The sequence below is a fragment of the Equus przewalskii genome, chromosome X, assembly GCF_037783145.1.
Source record: "Equus przewalskii isolate Varuska chromosome X, EquPr2, whole genome shotgun sequence".
In the NCBI taxonomy this organism is placed as follows: Eukaryota; Metazoa; Chordata; class Mammalia; order Perissodactyla; family Equidae; genus Equus; species Equus przewalskii.
This window is the reverse complement of record NC_091863.1, coordinates 51,351,965-51,376,162: the sequence shown is the minus strand read 5'-3', so window position 1 is coordinate 51,376,162 and position 24,198 is coordinate 51,351,965. Positions and strand designations below refer to the sequence as shown.

Here is a 24,198-nt window from a genome sequence, read left to right as displayed (position 1 = left end):
GGCACCAATATGAAAAAGTAGACTTCAAGGAAATCCTTCAAATAATTATAGCATTCTGTCAAATTTAAGGTTTTAGCTAAAACTTAAAGAGCTTAGAAAAATAGAACAATGTTTAAATGAAAATATCAGACCAAAAGAGCAGTTTACTTATTAATATACCTACTGTGAGAATATTATTCTAGGAATATCCTGTAGAAACATTTAAATAGTGATAGATTAATTTGTAAGAATCTTTTGAATCAAAATCGCAAGTTAGTTGAATAAATGAGCCTGTTCTTGTCTTATTATGGATTTTCCTGGGAAACGTTTTCAGAAATAAAAAATAGAGCCGAAATAAATGAAATAGAAACTAGAAGAAAATAGAAAAGATAAACTAAATTGAGAGTAGACTTTGAAAGATATACAAAATTGACAAACTTTTAGCTAGGTTAAGAAAAAAGAAAAGACAAATAAATAAATTCAGAAATGTAAGAAGAGACATAACAAATGATATGACAGGAACACCAAAGATTATGAGACTACTATGAACAATTATGTGCCAACAAGTTGGACAACCTAGAAGAAATGAATTCATTCCTAGAAACATACAAAGTACCAAGATGGAATCACTACGATATAGAAAATCTATATCTACAAACTAATAATAAATAAGGAGTTTGGATCAGTAATCAAAAAGCTCTCCAAAAGAAAAGCTCAGTACTAGATGGCTTCACAGGTAAGTTCTACCAAACATTTAAAGAAGTAATACCAATCCTTTTCAAACTCTTCCCAATAACTTAAGAGGAAAGAAGACTTCTAAACTCATTTTACAAGTCCAACGTTACCTTCATGTCAAAGTCAGACAGGGTCATTAATAGAAAAGAAATTTGTAAGCCAATATCCCTAATGAACATAGATGCAAAAATCCTCAACAAAATACTAGAAAACTGAATTCAACAACACATTAAAAAGATCATACACCATGATCAAGTGAGATTTATCCCTGGGATGATTCAAACATACACAAATAAATAAAGGTGATATATCATATTAACAGAATGAAAGATAAAAATCATATTATTATCTCAATAGATGCAGAAAAAGCATTGCGAAAAATTCGGCATCATTTCATTATAAAAACTCTCAACAAATTTGTTACAAAAATAATATGCCTCAAGATAATAAAGGTCATATATGACAAGCCCTCACCTAATATCATACTCAATGCTGCAACATTGAAAACTTTTCCTCTAAGAGCAAACAGAAGACAATGACATCCACTCTTGCCAGTTTTATTCAACATCGTACTGGAAGTTCTAGCCAGAGAAATTAAGGGGAAAAAAAAAGATTTAAGAGGCATTCAAATCAGAAGTGAAGAAATAAAATTGTCTCTGTTTGCAGAAGACAGGATCTTTTATGAAGAAAATCCTAAATCTCCCCCCATAACTGTTAAAACTAATAAACAAAGTCAGTAAAGTTGCAGGATATGAAATAGACATACAAAAATCAGTTGCATTTCTGTACATTGACAATGAACTATTTGAAAAAGAAATTAAGAAAGCAATCTCATTTACAGTAGCTTCAAAAAGAATAAAATATTTAGCAATAAATTTAACCAAGAAGATGAAAGAAATTGACAAAGACAAAAATAATTGGAAATCTATTTTGTGTTTATGGATTGAAGGAATTAATACTGTTAAAATTTCCATACTCCTTAAAGTGATCTACAGATTCAATGCAATCCATATCAAAGTTACAATGGCATTTTTCACAGAAACAGAGAAAACAATCCTAAAATTTTTATGGAACCAGCAAAAGACCCTGAGTAACCAAAACAATCTTGAGAAAGGTAAACAAAGCAGGAGGCATCACATTACCTGATTTCAAACTATATTACAAAGGTATAGTCATCAAACCAGTATGGTACTGGCATAAAAACAGACACATAGCCCAACGGAACAGAATAGAGAGCGCAAAACTAAGTCCACACATATATGGTCAACTATTCTTCAACAAAGACATCAAAAATACACAACGGGGAAAGGATAGTCTCTTCAATAAATGGTGTTGGGAAAACTGGATATCCACATGCAGAAGAATGAAATCAGATCCTTATCTTATAATATAGACAAAAATCAACTCAAAATAAATTAAAGAGTTAAAGATAAGCCTTGAAATCATAAAACCCCTGGAAGAAAACATAGGTGAAATCTACTTGTCATTGGCCTTGGCAATGATTTTTAGCACTTGACACCAAAATCACAGGCAAAAAAAGCAAAAATAAACAAGTGGGATGGGACTACATCATACTAAAATGTTTCTGGACAGCAAAGGGAAAAATCAAACAAATTAAAAGGCAACTTGTGGAAGGGACAACATATTTGCAAACCACCTATCTGATAAGAGATTAATAGCCAAAATATGTGAAGAACTCATACAAAATACCAGTAAAACAAATAACCCAACTAAAAATGGGCCAAGGACCTGAATAGATATTTTCCCAAAGAAGACACACAAATGACCAGCAGGTGTATGAAAAGATGCTCAACATCACTAATCATCAAGGAAATGCAAATCAAAACCAGTATGAGATATCATATCACAACTTTTAGGATGGCTATCGTAAAAAATTCAAATGATAACTGTTGGTGAGTATGTGGAGAAAAGGGAACACTTTTACACTGTTGGTGAGAATGTAGATTGTACAGTCATTATGGAAACAGTATGGAGGTTACTCGTAAAACTAAAAATAGAACTACCATATCCTTATTCTGGGTAAATATCCAAGGGAAATAAAATCCCTATGTCAAAGAGATATGTACACTCTTTTGCTTATTGCATCATTATTCACAGTAGCCAAGATTTGGAAACAACCTAGATATTCATTGATGGATGAATGAATGAAGAAAATATGGCATATATATCCAATGAAATGCTATTCAGTTTTTAAAAAGAAGGAAATTCCACTATTTGTGATATTGATGAACCTAGAGGACATTAAGCTAAGTGAAATAAGCCAAACAGAGAAAGATAAATACTGTATGATCTCACTTATATGTGAAATCTAAAAAAAAAAAGTAACTGAACTCATAGAAACCGAGTAGAACTCTGGTGGTTACCAGAGGTTGAGGTGAAAGTGGGGGAAATAAAGAGATGTTTTTCAAAGGATACAAACTTTCAGTTATAAGATAAACAAGTTCTGGAGACCTAATGTACAGCACAGTGACAATAGTTAATAATAATGTATTGTATACTGTATTTGAAAGTTGCTAAGAAAGTAGATCTTAAAAGTTCTCAACACTCAGACAAAAAAGGTAACTATGTGAGGTGATGGACGTGTTAACTAACCTTATTGTGATAATCATTTCTCAATATATACATAAATCATCACATTGTACACTTTAAACCTACACAATGTTGTATATCAATTATATCTCAATAAGCCAGGGGAAAAAAGAATGGTTCTGTCTAATATGTGATCAAAATTCCATCCATGTAAAAAATAATGCCCCAACATCTAGAAAGGCATAAAAGAACCTATTCATTCACATTTGTACAATGACCAGCACATTCAACACCTAATTACAATGAAAGATTCCACATGTTCAAGTATATCTGCCACTATCATCTTCTCTGACCTGGAATAGCTGTGCACATACAATTCCATGAAGACTTCAGTTTTGCATGATCTCATTCATATATGAAATCTAAAAAAGTGGAACTCATAGTAACACAGAGTAGAACGGTGGTTACCAGGGGCTGAGAGTGGGGGAAATGGGGAGATGTTTTTCAAAGTACAAACTTTCAATCATAAGATATGTTTTTAGCTTAATTGTGGTAATCATTTCACAATGTATACATATATCAAAACATCACATTGTATGTCTTAAATATATACAATTTTTAATTTGTCAATCATACCTCACTAAAGCTTGAAAAAAATTGGGATTGAGACATTATTTATTCAACAGCATTAATTGAGGTTTCAGATTATACCAGGCATAATTCTGGCATTGGAAACATACAAATAATCTATAGTCTTGGCCTTCAAAGAATTCACATTCTAGTTGGGTGAGATAGACTTGTAGACAGATAATTTCAATGTATCAGACTAAATGTTGTCATAGGGGTAAGCTCCACAGGGTGCGGAAGAGCACTAAATCCAGCATGGGATATGGAGGGGAGGGTAAGTAAACTTTACAGCCCCCAATATCCCCATTTCCTAGTATTCACATCCTCCCATATTACACTAGGGCTGGTCTGTATGAGCGACTGATAGCATAAGTTAGAAACAGGGTTGGCATCAAAACCTGTGACTGGGGCAGTTGCACAGGGCTAAGAACTCAGATGAACCCTGGGATTGGGGTTTAATGCTCTGCAGTCATCATCTTCAAATTCTTAATAATTTTATGTTTGAATTTGTATTTTGTAAGTGAAATTCAATGGAACAATGGAGCATGAGCCGGGGATGCGGCCCACCTCCTGCTCTCTCCCTATTTCCCTAGAATGGGTTCTTAGCTGCTTGCTCATGACAGAGGGTCCCACTTGGACTCCTCCTCCACGCCCCCTACCAGAGACTTCTGCCACTCTCTGCTTCCAGTGGTGTAGGGAAGATTGGAAACAGGTATAAGGAAGGTTGGAATTGGGCATGTATGGTCCTTGGAGTTTTAGAGTTGAGCATGGTGGTGCCATCTCCATCCCGGGCTGTCAGCACCATAGCACCTCTGGTAGGAGGCTGGCCAGATGCTGCAATCTAGCTGGGGCAAGACTTTTTGCCCACTGCTGATCTAGGTACCCAACGTGTCCTGTTTAGGAAGTTGCGATACCTCTGGAGGTTGCCTGTCTACTGTAGGTTGGGGTGGGAGACTTGTGGGAAGGGGAAGATGCCTGGCTCAATTTCCCCAGAGTCTGCTGCCCCTTCTCACCTCACTGTATAGAAAGTTGGTCCTCTGGTGACTAGCATGAGGGGGAAATCTACAGCCAACTGGCTTGAGCAAATGTGTGTGTCCCTGCGTTGGGGGTGGACCCCTCCTGGCAAATTTCGGCTATGCATTCTCACTTGCATACAAAAATCAGCACTACTCTGTGTCTGGGGGATCATCTTTTCCTCTTTCAAACCTTCTTGATTTTGGCTTTTGTTTGTCTCTTCTGGCTAGCTTAAGGCGCGCTCAAAGTACAAATTGCATAATTTTAGTGATTTTGCGTATGAATTAAATGCTCTGATATTTGCATTTGACACCAGCATTGCACAATATAAAGACAAATGGTAAAATTCAGTAAATTTTAAAATTTTAATTTTTCTTTACTTGGAACATTAAATAGCAAATAAATACCATGGCAAGCTGAGACTACCTTTACCAGCACTTTCTCCCTACTTTTTGAACAAGAGACCCCACATTTTTATACTATGAAATTGTGTAATTATGGAGCCAGTGGATAGAAGTGATGGCACGTCACTTCCAAGATTAGATTATAAAAGACACTATAGTTCGCTGGTTTGCCCTCTTAGATCACTTGCTCTGGGGAAAGCCAGCTACCCTGTCATGAGGACACTAAAATAGCCTGTGGAGAGGCCTACATGTTGAGAAATTGAGGTCTCTCACTAAGAGCCTCCACAGAACTGAAGACTGCCAACAAACACATGAGTGAACTTGGAAGTATATATTCCAGCTCCAGATGCCTGCATCCCCACTGACATCTGGACTGCAACTTCATGAAAGATACTAAGCTAGAATCAAGACACTACTGGATTCCTGATCCAAAGAAACTATGTGAGATAATAAATGTTTTTTGCTTTAATCTTCTGTGTTTTGGAGTAATTTGTTATGCAGCAATGGGTAACTGATATAGAGAGGGATGTGATTGGGTTTGAGGATTGGTTAATAGAAGTCATATTGGTTGGGAATTAAATTTCTATCTTGCCATGAGGGAGAAAGAAAAGGCAGATCCTGTGTAGATGACCCAGTATTAAACAGATTACTTTAATGAGTCTTTGTATATGCAAATAGTATCTAAACATAGGTTGGGAGTTCATGCTAGAAGAGCTGGATTGCTGGACAAAACAAGTGGGAAGAATGATTTTGAATTGAATTGCTGGGCAGGGTGAGGGGGCAAGGAAAAAGAAGAGGAGGATTAATTGGATGGAGGATACACTTGAGTTAGTTGAAATAACCTAGGGACTTTTTAACAAGAGAGATGATTAATATTCAATTTAAATTGTCTGATTTTCTATGATACAAAATTCCATCAATTTCGCAAAACTTCATCAAAGTCTGTCACTATTAAAAACTTTGTGTATTTCATGTTTTGTGAACATCAAGAGGAAGACAAATTTCCCTAGAGGAAGAGAAGAGAACGCTGCAAGATGTAGAACAGAAAAATGGAATTCAGCAGAAGCGTGAATCCAGTCCAGACGTGACCATGAGAATTTAAATTCCCCAGCAAATCATAGAAATCTTGAGAAGGGCAGTGGATTATACATAGAACTTGGGACAGTGATTCAAGCCATTCTATCTAGAGCTTAAGGATAAGAGGTAAAGCCACTAACTTCTAAGTTGTAGATGATGTTAACCCTTTGCTGTTCACTCAGATATTAATTGATGTTTTTGTTCTCTGGACTCTTGGTTTTTTTCTTTTTTGTCCGTATGTGTATCAGAAGTTGGATCATATCTATATAGCTTGGTTTTTCTTTGCTTGTTTGTTTTTTTGCACAAGGCCCAACAGAGTACCATGTATACTTGGAAAACTAATTAATGTTGTTTGTTGTTGATATTCTTCTGTTAAAGACTATGAGAGCATCCATATACCCATCCTCCTAAGCACACATTTAGAGCTGGCATATTTACCATATTTTTTGTCTATAACCTTATATTTCCTTGTTCTGATGAAACAAATATCTCTTTTTTCAATGACAAATGATTTAACTATACCTCCTACATTCTTTTCTTCGATATGAAATTCTAGCACCATACGATGAGTTTTACTAAACTTGCCTTTAAATTTTCACTTGACTTCTCCTAGAAGGATTAAACAAGGTAAGTCTCAAACACAATACAGTAAAATCTTATTAATTTTTGCTCCACTAATTTGAAATCTATTTTGTTCTTGCTACTAAAGAAGACATAATGATGGGAAGTGAATTATGTGAACACCACAAATCTAGGAGGGCCAGCAGTCATGCTGAATAACAGCATGAGGATGTACCACAGAGACACCAGAAGTTCCAAGCAATGGCTAATTCTAACAAAATATAATTTACTTGAGGCCCATATAAAGATCATACATGGGCCCCCAAAAGCCTCCACACAAAATATGGGAGATATAAACTAAAAGCAGCACATATGAAAAAAAGACGATAGATGAGGAGGAAGGATTTGTTTAATTGTAAGCTAGTCCAAGACAAAAGTGATGCAGATGCAAAAGATAAAAACCCACTGTGATAATAAACTGCGTTAATGAGTATAGTGTACAGCTCTGGGATCTATATTTGAAGAGGGACAAGAAACAACTGAAGCATTCTAGGGGGAGTTAGTGACTTGAAAAGGTGCTGGAACCCAGATCCTAGGAGTAAAGAATGGTTGATAGAGACAGAACTATTTTAGGAGAACACTCAAGGAGACATACTCTGTGTTTTCAGATACCTGAAGGACTGTCATACATGAACAGAGGTATAGAAGCTACAATTTTTTGGGTATATAAGAGGAACAGTGACTAAATCTAACTTGCCCAAACTATAGAGTACATGAAAGGGAATAGCTGGAAATCAGCTTACAAAGGTCTTTTAGTGCCAGATTATTGGGGTCTTTAAAAGGCAGACCAAAGAGTTTGGATCTTAATCATAAAGATGAAGAGAATCCATTGGCATTTTTATTTTGTTATTCTTTGATAAGATAACATGCATATGGTAATAAACAGTGAAAAGAAAATCTATGCAAATCCTTGACCATAAAGTCTGCCAGTTTCCTTTCCATACTTACACAATAATATATTTAATGTCACCTCTTGTTTAAAATATAAATGGCTGCATACTCTATACTCTGTTAGGCACCTTATTATTATTATTATTGTTTTACTTACCGTGTCTTGAAGATTGTTCCATATCAGTACATATAAAATTGCTTCCTTCATTTTTATGGCTGCATGGTATTTCATTGTTATGGATATAAAATAATTTATTTAACTAGTAGTACAGTGCCCTTGAAGGGTTTAGAATATAGAAGTGACCTGATTGGGTCTGTGTTTTAAGACGTTTACTCTGTCTGTCAGGATTGGAGCATTAAGAGACTGGAATAAAGAAACCAATTAAGAGGATCAATGAAAGAATATATGTGAAAGTGCTTTTCAGCTCTAATGTACTATATAAATCTCAGTTATTATAGTTATAACTCATGTCAGAGTTAATGAGGGGCTTGAGCTCAGGAGTTCTGACTCCAAATCCTGGCCCTCCTTTACACATCGTGTTCTTTTGACAGCTCCACCCAGCTTTGCCACTTGTACTTTTGGTAATGCTGACTATTAAGACTTTTAGAGCACTTTGCTATTTTCCGCCGGCTTGGGATTCAGGAACCTTGGTTCCTCCCAACACTAGTGAGGCAGGCTCAGTCCTGATTTGTAACTGCTGAATCTGGAAACTGAATCTGGAAACCAAAATCAGTTTACTGAGGGAGAAAAAAAAAAGCAAAAACTTGAGAAACAGCCACCATCTAGTAAGAGGACTAGCAGAAGGACGTGGAAAACAATAAAGATAAAAGAGCTAGAAATGTAATGGTTCAAGAAATAACAAGAAAAGCAAAGAAATTTTGTGTTGGGGAATCATGGCCATGTGCTTTTTTTACTTACTCTTATTCTTTTTGCCTATTTCTTCTTATAGTTCCGTATAGTTTACAAAGCAGTTTCCATTTGAACCGCAAATTCACTCTCAAAAACAGATAACTTTGTTTACTCTCCTCCTGGAAATATAAGGGAAATGCGGATTAGAGAAAGGAGGCGAAGGAACTAGGGAATTATATAAAATGGGAATTGTATAATATAAGATTATGTAAAATATAATAACTTGTCTTTGTCATGTTATAGCATCTAAATTAGGTGCTTTACTAGCATGAACTCTTTGAATCACCCCTATGAGTTAGATACCACTTCTTTATTTTACAGAGGAGACTGAAACTCAGTGTGGTTAAGTGACCTGCTTAAGGTCATACAGTTGATAAATGGCAGAACTTGGAGTCTGACCCTTCTCTTTCTAATTTCAGAGCCACAAGCTCTTTCCACTGTACCATAATGTCCTTATCTGAAGCACTAAAAAGGGATATCATAATGGTGAAATCATATCCAGATCGCTTACAAAAGTCCAAATTCAGTCTTGGAGACAAAAAATAAGATGCCAAAGCCACAGGAAAAACGAGAGGTTCAGAAGGCTGGTATGGAACACAGGTTGAATTTGACTTTGAACTTTGCTATTTTGGAGGGCTGCGGTACATCACATCACTTGGTCAGTAGGCAGCATGACTGGAGGGTACAGGCAGGTCCAACAATACCATTTGAGAGGAGAAACTCAAAGATAATTTTACTAGACAACTCGAGGGTTGGGCTGAGACTTCTTCAGCTTCATCCTCTTCGAAGTTCATAACGAAGTGCCTGCCACATCATAAGTGCTTAATATAAATTGTTTAGATATTCAAAATATTTGGGCAGCTTGAGGGTAGAAGAATAAGAATTTGAGTGTTCTTTTGTTCCAGATATCTCTTTTACATCAATTGTGTAGGGAGTTATTCTTTCTCAACATTGTCTTTTTTCATATAATCTCTGTAATGTTTCCACTTTCCTTGCTCTAGTAAAATCAATTGAACAACTGTGGCTCAAGTACTTTGCAACTTCTACTACACTGGTTTTAGGAAAACTTGAAAGCCAGCTTTACCACCCTGAATGCAGAGTCCAGAGCCACAGGGAATCCAGCTAGCTAGAATGAAGCTTCCAAACCAGCCCCAAGTACCCTGTAGGTTCTCTTGGCACAAACCTTCCTCCAGACTCAGACCACATTACTTTCCCCTGTACAAAGGGAAGCAAATTTATGTAGGAATGAGCTTGATTGCTTGAGCCCAAGCCATGCAAATATTATAAGTAGAGGAAGTTGTGGGATGTCTGTTTCTCACCTCAGGGGACTGGATGAAACAAGAATGGAGTCTTGAGGAGGTCCTTAGCTGGAGGGCGAAGAGATGATGCCTTTCTCAGTTAGACCCTGTAGGTTCATGCGGTGAGGGCACGATGAACTTTCAAAGGCTCTTCTGAGGTTCTTTTTTTGTATTCCTTTTTTTTATTGAGGTAAAATTGGTACATAACATATAAGTTTCAAGTGTTCAACATTATAGTTCGACATCTGTATACTCTACGAAGTGATCACCACCAAAAGTCTAGTTACCATCCATCACCATAAAATTGACCCCTGTAAACATTTTGCACACTCTTCCCCTCTGATAACCACAAATCTGTTTTCTGTGACTATGAGTTGGTTTTTGTTTTGTTTTGTTTGCTTGTTTATTTTGGTTTTTTAGATCCCATCATATGGTGAAAATCATACAGTAATTGTCTTTCTCCATCGGACTTATTTCACTTGGCATAGTACCCTCAAGGTCCATACATGTTGTCACACATGGCGAGATTTCATCTTTTTATGGCTGAGTAGTATTCCATTGTTTATATATACCACATCTTCTTTATCCATTCATTCATCAATAGACACTTAGGTTGTTTCCATATCTTGGCTATTGTTAATAATGTTGCAATGAACATAGGGATACATATATCTTTTTGAATTAGTGTTTTTGTATTCTTCAGATATACCAAGAAGTGGAATAGCTGGACCATATGGTAGTTCTATTCTTAATTTTTTGAGTAATCTCCATACTGTTCCATAGTGACTGTATCAATTTACATTCCCATCAACAGTGCATAAGTACTTTTTAATAAATCCTTATTGAATGAGCTGGTCATCTGCCAGGCATTGTACTAGTCACTGTGGTGGGACGTAAGGATGAGAAAGACACTATAACTAAAGGAGCTTACACCAAGAAACACAAAATTGATAATCAAATATTGGCTGAGTCTAGGGAGAGGGTGATCAGGGAGGGCCCAAGAGCTTCCTATAGGAAGTGATTTTTTAACTGCTCTTGAAGGATGAGTTAGTGTTTAGAGATTTGGAGAAATAACTGCCAGGAATGGTGGGAGCAGAGTTGCTGAGGTGAAAGTGGATATAGTTCACTCTAGATGGTAGTGATTAGCCCCAAGTAGCCTAGTGAGTAGGAAAAATGGTTCTTTTCAGAAAGCTGACCAAGTTGTAGCTGTCCCCTGGGATCTTTGGCCAAAAGGTGAGATCCTAGGAGAGGCCATGAGAAAGAGAACTCTATTTTCTAAACCAATTGAACATAAACTGTACAATCATGTTAAAAAGCCTAGAAAGAGAGAGACTATCTGGTCCAGCCTTGCCATTTGGTACTTGACAAAACTGAGGCCCAGAGAAGGAAAGGGAATTTCCCAAGGTAATGCAGAAACTCTGAAGCAGAGCGAACCCTAGAACCAAAGTCTTCTGAATACATTTTCAGGCTTGGAGATTCTACGAATGAACAATTTGTGCGAAGCATAAGATTGTTAAGGATTGTTTACAGAAATCACATCTAGCAGAGTGCTTAGCATATCATTGCTACTAAAAAGACAGGCAGTGTAGCACAGTGGTTAAAAGCACAATATCCTAAAGCCAAACAGCTTGGATTTGAATCCCGGCTCTTACTTTCCATCTGTGTGACCCTAGGCACTTAATATGTGTAAGGTGCTTAGAAAAGTGCCTGACACATAAAAACTACTGTGTAAATACTGATAAATGCATTTCTGTAAGTTCTTTTTCCCTTTCTACTATTGCTACCAATCAAGTGATGATTTTAGAGGGAAATCACAGAGCAGTTCTACTTTGTCTCTGTTTCCAATGACTATGCTTTGATTCTCCCTCTGCTCCTAAATACAGAAGCACAGAACCTCAGGGTATTGGAGCTGGAGGGGCTCTTAAGAATCCTTTCAGCCTCTTTTTTGGTCCAGAGAGGGCAGAGGTAGTAATACATAGGCTTAAGACAATTTTTGTTAAAATGTCCAAGGTTCATATTCCAGCTGTTCTATGTGCTGTGTGACCTCTCTGTGCCTTGGTTTCCTCATTTATAAAAGAGATATAAAAATAGTCCCTCTCATAGCATATTGTGAGGTTTAAGCTATAGAATGCAGACAATGCAGCACTTGGCTTATGCCTGCCCTATCAGAAGTACTTAGTAAATGGTATCTGCTATTATTATTTGTTAATTGATATTATGCTCAAGGTTATAATAGTGACTTGGTGACAGAGCCAACTCTTAAACATGTGCTTTTTAAATCCTGGCATTAGGATATTTATCCTGAGGAATACCCTAGGGCACATATCCACGATTCCTCTCTGATGACTGATTGCCCACCCTGTTGAAGGTTAGGAAGGCTCTTCTTGGTATTCAGTTAGATGATTATTGTGATGGTCCAGCTTTTAAAGGATCCAAGCAGTGGGGCTCCAAATCTACTTATTAGGCTTCAACTCCAAATAACTCCTATTTCCAAAGTGTTACACTGTTTACAAAGTCTTTTCATCTCCATTATCTCATCTGGGTTTGAAAGACTGGGCTGTGGGATGGTCAGAGATAGGCACTGCTATTTTACACATCATAAATTAAAGCTCAGAGAAATAAAGTGATTTTCCTAGGTCATACAGTATGTTAGTAGCACAACTAACTCTCAAACTCAGATCTTCTGATTCCAGTTCAGTGTTCTTTCCCTTACAGGATCCTGCCTAAATACCTCAGTTTTAAATGAAGGCCTAATTTTAGCCCTTAGCCTGTCAAGTGGGCCAGGTAATATATGTGTGTATATGGGAGTGGAGTTTGGTAGAAAAAGAAATCAGAAACATGGTCTAGATTTGAGAGCAATGAAGGTTTGAATTCTGCTATCTAGATCAGAATCAAACCAGAAAAAGTTACTTTCTTTTTTCTTCTTTTTGTGAATAGGAGAGGGGTTTGGGGTGGGATGTGGGATGTGGCTCTGCAGACCAAAAGATGTAGGCTAGGAAGTAGATCAAATCTTAGGGTAACTACCCCAGATCCTCCACCCTTGGAGGAGGCTACAAATGGGTGATTGGGACTTTTTGTGAGGCACAGTGAAAACCTCGTCCCCTCTCTTAGCTTCTGCTTCCTCAGCTGTACATTCAGCAACCTCATATTCTATCCAGCTCTATACTATTCTCCCAAAGCTTATTGTGTTGATACTGCAGGCTCAGGTATCTTGGCCTGGAAAAGTGACGGAGCTGGGCTGGTGTCTCTATACAATTATGCTACTTAGGCAGATTAAGGACAAGAGGAAGTCCCTGCACATGTTTTAGACAGAGTCCCCAAGGCAAAAACAAGTCATGTCTTGCTTCTCCTATGCTCTGCTTGACACCCTCTGTTCACTGGGGCCTGTCTCTAACAGGTCAGGTCAAAAAAGAATGGCACATTGGGGGATGCTTACTCTGGTGCAATCTGAGTCTTATACAAACCAGCTTCTGCTTCCTAGTAGGAGGCTTCTGGGTGGGCCTGGGAATCCTGAATTGGCAGTCCACTTTGCTTCTGGCCATGAACATGCCTCTGAAGCTCCGAAAGAAGGAAGGAAAGAATTGGGTGCTGGCTTTTGCCTGAAGCCAGGAACAGAATTCAGGAAGTCCCCAGTGTCTTGGGATGGTCATGCAGACCAAAGTCAACCTTGCAGGATACATTTGGAGGCTCCATAAGAATTATTGTTGTATAAAAAATACAGCTGGTCTTTTAACTAGAGCACATAAGTTTTCCTCATATCTTAACCATCCTTTTGCTCAGTCCAGACTCTCATTTATAGGTGTACTAAAGGTTTCGTCAAACCAAGGAGAGCCAATCTTTCTGACATCCTCCCTACAGTGGCAGGTCAAGGGCAGGAGTGACCATCCCAATGAGGCAATTTAAGAAGTCTTCACTTGTTTTAAATTCCCCAAATTCCTTGTTCTTTTGCCAGATGGGCATGGCTCTTGTGGATAAATCACATTGGCCAAAATTCCTCAGAAGGGTATCTGAATTATTGGCTCATATTAAATGATATGAGATGAGTTGTGAATGATCATGATTCTGACCTTAGGCCCCAGTATCATCCAGGCTTAGAGTGATAACACCTGGAGAAGTCTTGGACCCCTGATCCCAGAACCTAAAAAGTATGGCCCACCTTGGGGAAAGTAAATAGGGAAAGGCTTAAATGTCCACATCTCCTAATGCTCTCAGCCCCCATCCTCATAAAAATTATACCATGACTTACTCCAAGTAGTGATCAAAAAATAACTTTGCGGAGGGGAGTGGTTTTTAGGGAAGAAGGAATTGTGGTTCCAGCATTTAAAACATTGCCTTCTGGGGAGTTGGCTCTTTCATTTTAGTTATTCATCCTAAGTTCTTCTCAGCTTAAACTTGGGAGATGCTCAAGTTTTTATCCTTTAAAAAGATAGTTTTCTTTTTATCAAGGAAAAAGAGTTGGGGGGCAGAAAGTAGGGAAACCCATCAAAGGAGAAGAATAGACAAATCAAGAGCTGGGGATATATTCTTTGGTTTTTTACACTAAGTCATTTAAGATCAACGAGATGGAGGAGGTCCTTCACGTGGAAATTGTGTATTGCTGGTGTACAGCTGACGTGTTCCAGCTAGGCTTTGCCAGCCAATTGGTAGCATGCAAGAATTAATTAAAAAATTTGTCCATAGCACTGCTCTGTCCCCTCTTGAAGGTGCTGCCAACACCAGCACTTTGGCTATGCCAGGCATGAATTGTGTGACCCAGGATAGAAAATGAAACTTACATGACTGCTCTGAATCATTATGTGTGTCATTCATCTCTACATTCTAAGTACCTAGAACAGTCCCTGGCATATAGCAGATGCTCAGGAAATGTTTATTGATTAAATAAATGCTGTACTGCCCTGACAAGAACAAAAGATTAATCTTTTCTCAGACTAACTTCCCACTTCCCACCCCAATCTTTCATGTGCCAAATTCTTCCCATTTACCTCAAAGAAGAGAGGACTCATGGATAGGTATGGAGGAAGACCTGAGTGGGCTATAATGGAGTCCAACTAAGAATAATTCAGATAGTTAATTAGATCATTTGCAGAGTCCACATTTTCTGCTAGTGAAAAAAAAAAGGAGGAAAATACCCTCAGAAACAAACCAAGGTTGAAGTTTTGTCTAAATAGCCCACATTCCCCAGATTTCCTGCCCAAAGCTTAACAAACTAGGCTTGGAGTCTGCTCCACTCTCTAGTCAAGTCTTGCTGGCATACTAAGCATTCTGTAAAGAGCTAATTGCATAGCATGATAAAGTGTCAAAGTCGAAAAGGACCTTAGAAATGACAGAGCCCAACTTCTTTCTTTTATAGGTAGGGACACTGAGACCCAAAGAGTAGAAGATATTGGAAACTTGATGTGCTGACCTCTAGGCTGGTGTTCTTCACATGACATCACACAATTTTCTGATTTTCCAGTATTTGTCAGTTCTACCTGGAACTCCTACCCGCAGCCCTGTAGGGTTGTAGAATGCAGCTCCCTGGATTGGAAACACCACAAGGACAGGGGTAAAAAGGAACTCTGCCACTTTTGAGAAAGGCATCGACTGAAAATCGTAGGTTCATTTTGGCTCACAATGTGCTGCTGAAGTGCTCCCACAGAGGGGTCAGAACCCTTAGGCCCTGACACCTTCCCCCACTAAGCTGAGCCAGGTGTGCTGTGGCATATTTGCACAGCATCCTTTCCCACGCATTTTGTTAAAACAGAGGTCACAGGCCAAGTACACATTAGAGAAGCTATGCAGAGTATCTAGGGCTCATAGGTCCTGGACTGAAGAAATGATGCCAAACTGAAAGGAAACCAGGCTGTGCGGGAAAAAGAATTGTAATTGCAGATGAGAAAAAAACCTCAGAGCAATTAAGAAGAGCACTTGGCTTCCAGGACCTACATTTCTAATCTTGACTTTGTCTCTATTGGCTGTCTCTAATGAAGTCACTCAATCTGTCTGACCTTGGTTTTCTCATCTGTAAAATGGGGATAATTGGATCAAGTTCAACTCTTTCAATGAGACTATGAAAGTTGGTTGAAAGTGATATTATTATGCAAAAGCTCTTTGTGACCAGACCTGGATGTTTTCAATCCCTTGCATCAAGTAGCTCCAGTAGAAGATATCACTACTTTATTCAGATAAATAGAGGAAAGGAAAGTATGGAGTAGTTAAAGAGTTTTGTAGGGTTTTCAAAAACAAATACAGTCTGAAACAGTAGTTTTCAAACACACTGGTGCTCGGATTGGCTGATCAGAATCACCAGGGAAGTGTTTAAAAAGAATCCAGATGCTTGGACTCCACCTTGGATCTGGGGTTCAGAATTGAAGGGAAAGGGAAGTATGAGTGAGGCAGGACATCAGCATTTTAAAAAAAGAATCCCTAGGGCATTCTCTTACTTAACCAAGTTTAGAAACTACAGATCTAGTAGACTGATCAAGGCAGTGAGGTATAGTAGTAAGAGCCCAGAATCTGTCTCCATATCCACCAAATTCAAGTATTGACCTGGGGTAGATCACTTCCCTTCTCAGAGCCTTCATTTTTTCATCTGTAAAATAGAGATATCTACCTCTTGAGGTTACTGTGGGGATTAAAGAAGGTGATATAGGTAATGTAGCAGGCATTGTTCATTACATGTTGTAGGCATTTAGAAGTATTCTTTCCTTCTTTGGCCTGCTTTGTTGTAAGCTTCTAGATGGCATGGATCCTATCTGTTTAACTCATTCCACGTGGTGCCCAGGGCTGTGGCTTGAGAGCAGAGAGAACGGAGAAGAATGAGCAGTTTAATAACCACTTTGTGATTGTTTGAGTCAGAAGTAGAAATCTTTAAGTAAAAAAAGAGTTTATTGCAAAGCTATAGGAGGCCTGACACAGAAGAAATGAACCTAAGAAGCTAAAGAGACTTCAACAATTGTAGTTCATAAATGGACCTTTTTTAGTGTGATTCAGCCACTCTATAGCCTTACCAACTGACTCATTCATAACTTCAGCTTTAACACAGTACACTGTAACCTTTCCTGCTCCAACTCAACCTGGTGACGTTGAGTTCTAGCTCCTCCTACCAGTTGGTCATTTATTTTTCATCTCTCCTAGTTCAAATATGAGAGACACACAGAGAATCTGATTGGCCAAGCTCATCTTTTTGTGACAAGCAAAACAGGTCATAAGTTCCAGGCTAGCCTAAAGATTGGTGCCCTGGTGTAAGATTTGGTCAAGTTTAGGTCATTTGTTATAAAGCATGGCAGTCTAGGCTTTAGGAACAATTTGTCTTGGAAAGAGATAAGGTTTTGGCAGGGACGATAACATAGGATTGGCATAACATTGTGTTCTGGGATTGAACAATTCAGCAGATATTGGCAGGGACTTGGCAATGGATGTGTACTGATTATTTAGTTAATGCCATGGGATCTCTGCTTTGGACAGTAGAAGTAACCATCCTCTGGGAAGGAGAAAGGCTACCTATTTCCTGGACATTGTACAGCCATCCATTCTCTGGCCTGGGGGTCTCAACCAGCAACAATAACAACAATGAGAATGTCTACATAATGGAATTTGATTTCCTGATTGCACTGCATGGTGACCCACAATGTTTAAGACAATTCACTTCCATTATCTTCTTTGAGCTCCAAACTGCCCTGTGAGAGGGATGAATCTTTCCCTTACAGGTGAATCAATTGAGGTACGAAAAGAAGCATCTAACAGCTAAGAGGTAAAAGTCAAGCCTGGTCTGCCTCTATATTCCATACTTTCACCACTGTACTCAAGATTTGGTTTTACTCATTATAAACCCAAGATGCTGCAATGAAGTATGGCACTTCCCATTTACAGATAGAGAAAGTGGGGCATAATAGGCCACATGGACTAGGTCTTTACTAATGAATTGAGGCAGACAATTGAGTACTTTTTCAGGAAAAGTTCCCACTTTCATTAGATGTATCCTAAGGTGCATCAGAATCCCCTAGAGGGCTTGTTAACCACAATTACTGGGACGTATTCCCAGAGAATGTGATTCAATAAGTTTCGGGAGGGATAGTAAATTTGCATTTTCAACAAATTCCCAGGTGATGCTGCTGGTTCAAGAGGCCACACTTTGAGAGCCACTGTTGTAGACAAAACATTAGTTTAATGAATGGCTTATGGCATCAAGCTTTCAGGCCACTAGAATAAAGCAGTTAGACAAACCTGGATATTCAAGGCCCTAGGCAGTCTCTGTGAAATTTACTTAATGCTACACACTACCTTCATATCCGCATAGGCCCCAGCAAAGACAGTGATGAGGGCATAGACCATGGAGTCAGACAGATTGGATACATCTTTCTAGTTACATAACCTCAAGAAAGTCATATGGCCTCTCTGAGCCCCAGTTTCTTCATTTCTAAAATTGGAGCAATGAAGCAGCTTTATAAGGCTGTTGTGAAGCTCATGTAAGCTAACACATGCAAAAGCCCTTTGAAAACTAGAAGGTTTTGCATCAGTGGCAAAACATTTTTAAAAAGAGTAGCAAAGTTCTTCTGGATCACCTCTCCTTTTTGACATTTTAAGATTCCTTGGGTACCTTGTCTTTTGTTGCAAAATGTGGCAGGGAGGAAAGTCTGCAAGTGGCTATAGAGGAGCCAACCTGGACTCTACAGATGTTTATTCACTCCTCTTGACACTGGCTAAAATTCAAGTCCCCCAGGTTCTTAGTGTTGGATGCTTTTAATTTGATGTCTCCACCAGCCAATGTGACCTCATTCTCAGAAACTGAGAAATTCAGATGGCCCTGCAATTCTCACTACTCAGTCTTCATTTTTGAAGATTGGGTCTTTGAAGGAAATTAGCACTTCCTTAAGAGGTAGGCGGCAGATACAGCCTTTTACAATTGTGCTAAATTATTCTCTGCTAGAGGGTGGAATGGAAAGGCAACCAAACTGGAGTCAGGAAAGCTGGATCGTATACCATGTTCTGCAACTGACTCACTGTATATCCTTGTATAAATCCCTTCTGCTCTTTAGACCTCAATATTTTGTCTATAACAACAGGTACCGAGATTCATGGGTCTTGAAGGGCCCTTCAGGATCTGAATTCTAGGATCATCAGGACAGCAGACTTGCTCCTAGCCTTGGCTATATGTCTGGACTCACTATGTGACATTGAGACATCACTACTCATCTCTGAGCCTTAGTTTCATCGTATATAACCTTGAGAATAATTATAAACCATGACTTAACTCCCTTCCAATGTTTGTATCAAGGATCAAATATGTAGTATTCAAAGTTTATTTGTATATCTGATGATGATTAGTATCCAGAATATATAAATAACTCCTACAGCTGAACAAAAAGTAAACTGATTAAAAATGGACAAAGGAGGGGCTGGCCCCGTGGCCGAGTGGTTAAGTTCGCACACTCCGCTGCAGGCGGCCCAGTGTTTCGTTGGTTCGAATCCTGGGCGCGGACATGGCACTGCTCATAAAACCACGCTGAGGCAGCGTCCCACATGCCACAACTAGAAGGACCCACAAAGAAGAATATACAACTATGTACCAGGGGGCTTTGGGGAGAAAAAGGAAAAAAATAAAATCTTTAAAAAAAAAAATGGACAAAGGACTTGAATAGATATTTCTCCAAAGATATACAAATGGCCAATAAACACATGAAAAGATGCTTAGCATCATTAATCATCAGTAATAATGCAAATCAAAATCATAGTGAGATCCATTTCACACCCATTAGGATGGTTACTAACAAAAAATCAGAAAATAACAAGCATTGGCAAGGATGTGGAAAAATTTGAACTTTTGTGCACTGTTGGTGGGATTGTAAAGTGGTGCAGTCACTATGGAAAACAGTATGGCAGTTCCTCAAAAGATAAAAAATGGAATTACCATGTGATCCAGCAATTCCTCTTATGGATATTAACCCCAAAGAATTGAAAGCAGGTCTTGAAGAGAGATTTGTACACCCATGTTCATAGTGGCATTATTTACCATAGCCAAAAGATTGAAGCAACACAACTATCCATTGATGGGTGAATGAATGAATGGGTAAACCAAATGTGCTATATACATACAATGGAACATTGTTCAGTATTAAAAAGAAAGGAAATAGTGACACATGCTACAGTACAGATGAACCTTGACGACATTATGCTAAGTGAAATAAGTCACTCACACAAAAGACAAATACTGTCTGATTCCACTTATATGAGGTACCTAGAGTAGTCAAATTCATAGAAGCAGAAAGTAGAATGGAGGTTACCAGGGACTGAGGGAGGAGGGAATAGAGAGTAATTGTTTATGAATACAGGGTTTCAGTTTCACAAAAGGAAAAGAGTTCTGGAGATGAATGGTGGTGATGGTTGCACAATGTGAATGTACTTAATACCATAGAAATATACGCTTAAAATGGTTAAGATGGTAAATTTTGTGTTATGTGTATTTTACCACAAGTAAAATAATAAATTTCTTTGAATACTGAAAACTGCTCTACAAATTTGGGAATCTGATTTGAATTTCAAATATAGCAATTTTCTTTAGATCTTGGGAAACATAGCTTCACATTCATTCATTTTAGGACCAAACCAACTGAGGCTTTAAAAAAGGCCCAGGGCCTCCTCCTGCTTTGGGCTATTTCTCAAGAAAGGCTAAATACCTCAAGATTATATTAGGTAATTATATATAAAGGCTAATTTCTTAAGGCTAATTATCTCAAGATTGTATGTTCTTTCTAATCCCTTCACAGTATATAAGGTGACAGAGTGATATGTTGAGCTGGAAACCAAGGAGCTAAACTGCCAGGTTGAAAACTCAAGGTTTGAAAAATGCCATGGACTTGTTTAAAGACAACCTGTACATAGAATTAGAGAATTAACCCTAACATTGTTGTAACAGACAACTTGACTATGACAGGAAATGGAGATGACAAGAAGCTATCACTCTATGTCCTTACACCTTCCTATCCCCAGCTGCCCACCTGCCCTTCCCATAGGTGTGGCCAATTCCTCTTGGCCCAAATGTACCTGGTCATTTTTGCACATAGAGGACTTTTCCCAGAAGAGCCTGGGACATGGGCTTGGCCTGTCTCGGTCATAGGAAAAATGGTTCTGAGGTTAGTGCATTGGTTCTTCAAATTTAGTGAGCATCAGAACCACCTGGAGGGCTGTTAAATGATAAATGACTGGGCCTCACACCTAGAGTTTCTGATTGAGTAGGTCTGGAGTGGGGCTAAGAACTTATATTCTCACAAGTTCCAGGTAGTGCTGATACTGTGACTTGGGACCACACTTTAGAACCATTGTGTCAGAGAACTTTAAGTCCAGCTGGGGTGTTTCTTCCCAGCATAACTGCAGTTCCTTGATGCCCAGCTGCAAACTCAGCCCTGCCCCCATAACAAGGACCAATCCTGACCTAAGCTTGGCCTATTACCTTCTTGGCCTATCAATATGAGGCCTTCCCATTGCTGCCCTAGACTCTGTCTCAGGTCCAGTCTCCCTTTTTCAAGCTTTCTCTGCTGCTTCTAGGAATTCCTCACCTTATTTTATGGTATGCTAGAGCTAGCTCACTCTGGCTGCGAAAACCAGTTGTGCACATTTCTTCCCAACTCCATGTTCAATTGTGTAAATGTTTATACCACAGAAATTGGCAAACATGGCAAATCAGTGCTGTTTCCTCCCTGGAGAGCCAGTTGCTAAACCGCATCCCATTAGCACCATTGCCAACTGACTTTCTGGATTGTAACTTATATGTCTGCCAAACTGAACCTGATTTGGCTGATTTTATAGTGAAACAGTTCCTGGGGTGTGTGGTTCCAGGTTCTAGCCCCTCTCAATCTCTATGATGTACTTTTGAGATATGACTAAGGAGAGAGAAGAGCCAGGTCCCAAGTGCTCTTGTCTCTTGGTATTACATGGATTTTCCTGGTTCTTAGCACAGTGCTAGACACACCATAAAGTCAATCTATGAAAAAGAAATTAACATGGTGCAGAAAATGGTAGGTATTTTCATATCTATTAACTCCCATTATTTCATTGAATCCTTATTTCAGCTCTGTGAGGTACGGGTTATTGATTCTACTATACAGATAAGAAAACTGAACATCAGAGAAGTTAAATAAATTGTCCAAGGTCACATAACTAGTAAGTAGCAAAGTGTGGATTTTTACTTAAATCTGTCTGACTCCAAAGTAGGGATGCTTTCTAGTCGGCAAATATTTACTAAGAACTTCAGAAAAGACTTCCTGCCTGAAACCATGGGACTATGCTACCAAAGCTCTTAAGTTATAGAAGAATTTAACTGCCTCTGAAGTTAAGACTAAAACCTAAGCTAAGGACAGAGTTCCCACTGACTCCATGTTCTGTGGGCTCATGTTGCAAAAAGCAGTAAATGAAGAACAAGTTTTTGAGAAGTGTGGTGGGGTCTCTATTTCTTGGGGATATTTGAGAATGAGTTAGATACGTATTTTCCTGTACTGGGTTTGCAAGATTCTGCCTGGGGCAAACTCTGGAACTTTCATGTTGAAACACAAGGCTGGGAATTGTGGGATCAGAGAACTGAAACTAAAAAGGTACAATGAAACCAGAACAAGTGCAAAGTCTTGCCACTGGAACCCAAAACCAAATACTTAAGGCTGTAGAGGCAGGGCTCAGCCACATTCTTGTTTTTAATTTCAAATTCCAATTGTTCATTGCTGGTATGTAAGATGGTAATCGACTTTTGTATATTAACCTTTTATCTTTCAATCTTGTTATAGTCATTTATTAACTCCAGGAGTTTTTTGGTTGATTCTTTGGGATTTTCTACACATAAAATCATGTCATCTGCCAACAAAGATAGGTTTATTTCTTCCTTCCTAATCTGTATACCTTTTATTGTCTTATTACATTAGTTAGGACTTCAGGTATGATCTTGAATAGGAAGGGTGAGAGGGGACATCCTTGACTTATTCCTGGTCTTCACAGGAAAGCAAATAGTGTCTTTCCATTCAGTATGATGTCAGCTGTAGGTTTTTTGTAGATGTTCTTTATCAAGTTGAGGAAGTTCCCCTCTATTCCTGGTTTGATGAAAGGTTTTATCATAAAGGGATGTTGTATTTTGTCAAATGCTTTTTATGCATTTATTGATATGATCTTATGACTTTTCATCTTTACTTTGCTGATGTGATACAGTAATTGATCATGAAATGTTTAACCAGCCTTGCATAATTGTAGTAAATCCTGCTTGGTCATGGTGTATAATTCTTTTTATACATTGTTTTATTTGATATGTCAATGTTTTGTTAAGGATTTTTGCACTTAAGAGAGATACTGGTCTGTAGTTTTCCTTTTTTGTAATTTCTTTGTTTGGTTTTGATATTAGGGTAATACTGTCCTCGTAGAATGAGTTAGGAAGTATTCCCTCTGCCACTATTTTCTCAAAGACATTGTGGAGAATTTGTATAATTTCTTCCTTAAATGCTTGGTAGAATTTATGAGTGAATCCATCTAGGCTTGCTAATTTCTCTTTTGAATGGTTATTAATTATTAATCTAATGTGTTTAATAGATTTATGCCTATTTAGGGCATCTATTTCTTCTTGTGTCAGTTTTGGTACATTGTGTCTTTCAATAAATATGTCGATTTCATCTAGGTTATCAAACTTGTGGGCATTGAGTTATTTATATTATTCATTTATTATGCTTTTAATGTCCATGGGATCAACAGTAATAGTTCCATTTTCATTTCTGACATTAGTTATCTGTGTCTTTTCTTTTTTTCTTAGTTAATCTGGCTAGGGGTTTACCAATTTTATTCATTGTTTCAAAGAACCAGTTTTTGGTTTTCTTGATTTTCTCTACTGATTTCCTGTTTTCAATTTCTTTAGTTTCTGTTCCAATGTTTATTATTTATCTTATCCTGCTTACTTTGGATTTAATTTGCTCTCCTTTTTCTTGAGGTGGAGGCTTAGATTATTTGTATCTTTCTCATTTTCTAATATATGCATTTAATGCTATTAATTTTGCTCTAAACATTGCTTTTGCCTCATCCCACAAATTTTGATACGTTGTATTTTCATTTTCATGTAGTTCAAAATCTTTTAAAGTATCTCTGAGAC

The 24,198-nt window shown here is 38.2% G+C and overlaps 1 long non-coding RNA gene across 1 annotated transcript in view; it reads left to right on the top strand.

Annotated features, from left to right (window-relative positions):
• LOC139081171 (uncharacterized) overlaps nt 1-24,198 on the top strand; it is a 321,455-nt gene that overhangs the window by 152,261 nt on the left and 144,996 nt on the right. The window lies entirely within an intron of this gene.